Source organism: Penaeus vannamei, chromosome 32, assembly GCF_042767895.1.
Source record: "Penaeus vannamei isolate JL-2024 chromosome 32, ASM4276789v1, whole genome shotgun sequence".
Lineage (NCBI taxonomy): Eukaryota > Metazoa > Arthropoda > Malacostraca > Decapoda > Penaeidae > Penaeus > Penaeus vannamei.
The window spans coordinates 30,041,841-30,044,340 of record NC_091580.1 but is presented as its reverse complement, the minus strand read 5'-3'; positions in this window follow the sequence as shown (position 1 = coordinate 30,044,340).

Genomic DNA, 2,500 nt, shown 5'->3' with positions numbered 1-2,500 from the left:
AGATCTTTTTTATTTTTTTAAGAAAATCCATGAAAATTCTTGTATTCTGATATCATGAACTACACAATTGTATCTAAGATCCTCTTTTAAAGAAAATCCATGAAAATCGCTTGTATTCTGATATCATGAACTACACAAACGATTATATCTAAGATACCGTTTTTAAAGAAAATCCATGAAAATTACTTGTATTCTGATATCATGAACTACACAAACAATTATATCTAAGATCCCTTTTTTTAAAGAAAATCCATGAAAATTCTTGTATTCTGATACCATGAACTACACAAACAATTATATCAAAGATCCCTTTTTAAAGAAAATCCATGAAAATTGCTTGTATGCTGAGTTCATACACTACACAAACAATGATTTCAACTCAGCAGAAACCCCTCTACAATAACTGGCTAATTAAAGTAGACATACCACTGTTTACATAAAAATAGTAATATTAACGTATGGGATTACCACCCTGCCACTGTTCAAATAAAGGGATTTGTGTGTCACCATATTCCACAGGAGATTTCCATGTAGCTTCCACTCAAAACACGCACGCATTTGCCATACATGGTTCACACGCATAAGTATTGTGTAAAATGTGTGTGTGTGCATATGAATAGGTATATCTGCTTGTATATTTAGTTATCTGTGTGTTTGTGTTTGTTTGTGTTATGTGTGTTTGTGTTTGTTTGTGTTATGTGTTTGTGTGTATGTGTGTGTGTTTATGTTTGTTTGTTTGTGTGTGTGTGAGTGCATGCGTGTGTTTTTGTGTTTGTAAGTTTGTGTGTGTTTTCACGCGTGTGTGTTTGTAAGTTTCCATGTGCGTTCGTGCCTGTGTCTGTATATGCATTCACGCATATGCCTCTTCATCTATTTGTATTATAGCGTTTCAGCGTATCAATTTCTCCCCCAAAACACTTCAAACCGAAAACAAACAAACGAAAAAAAAAATAGAAAACAGAAAACACTGATTACACAGGAAGATTCCCTTTTGGTCTGAATCGCTTTCTTTTATCACCCTCCTGTCCTTTTTTAACACATTTACGACCGTGTCTTTTTATTCCCGGTCGGAATATTGCGGCCGATGGAGCTAATGGTTCCAAAGGCGAACGGGAATTGCGTTCCGGTTGGGAAATAGATAGACAACGATCTAGATGACGATAAAGAGATAAAAGGCATTCAAATTCATTTTTTTTTATTCATATTACTCTCATTGATATTACTACTAAGATCATGTCCATCTGATTTATTATGATTATGATTATCATTAACTGTTATTTTTTTATTTATATTACTCTCACTGCTACTACTACTAAGATCATGTCCTTCTCATTTATTATGATTATGATAATCATTAACTGTTATTACTATTATTGTTATCACTAATATAAATTCTATTATTGTTACCAGTATTATTATCATCATCATCATCATCATCGTTACCATCATAATCATCATTATAATTATTTTGTTATTTTTGGTGTTATTGCTGTTTTTGCTGGTATCATTTATTCAATTATTAGAATTAGTATTATTAGTATTGCCATAATCATTATTGTTTTTGTTATTATCATCATATTTTCTTATATTTTTTTTTTCAGGAAGGATAATAATCATAGTAGTAGTAGTAGCAAAGATGATGATGATGATACTAACGATAATGATAATGATAAAAGAATGATGATAATAATAATGATAGCATTAGAATAATAACAATAACTAGCCGGAGCCGTGGAAATACCACATACCAAAATTGAGGAATTAGTATCCCCTCTCTCTCTCTCTCTCTCTCTCTCTCTCTCTCTCTCTCTCTCTCTCTCTCTTTTTCATTCTCTCTCTCTCTCTCCCTCTCTCGCTCTCGCTCTCGCTCTCTCTCACTTTCTCTCTCTCTCTTTCTCTCGCTCTCTCTCACTTTCTCTCTCTCTCTCTCGCTCTCTCTCACTTTCTCTCTCTCTCTCTCGCTCTCTCTATCTCTCTCTCTCTCTCTCTCTCTCTCTCTCTCTATCTATCTATCTATCTATCTATCTGTCTATCTCTCTCTCTCTCTCTCTCTCTTACTTCTCTCTCTCTATCTATCTATCTATCTATCTATCTATCTATCTATCTATCTATCTATCTATCTATCTATTTATCTATCTATCTATCTATCTATCTCTCTCTCTCTCTAACAGACGAAACACAAACATTACTATAATATAGAATGATGATGATGATAATATAGCTAAAATAACAGTAAAAATAGATATAGTATTAGTAATGATGCTAAGGATAATGATTACAAAACCAACAACAATAACAAATTATATCAATTACAAATAATAGATAAGTTATAGATAAGTGATAAGTTTAGCCTCAAGAAAAACAGAAAAATAACGAAAACCGCAAAACAACACGATGACTTGATTGATAGATAGAAAAAAACAGAGAAAAAATAGGAAATTATATGGGGATAAGGGGAAGGATATATGGATAATGGTCACTTGGGGAAGAGGGTAATGGA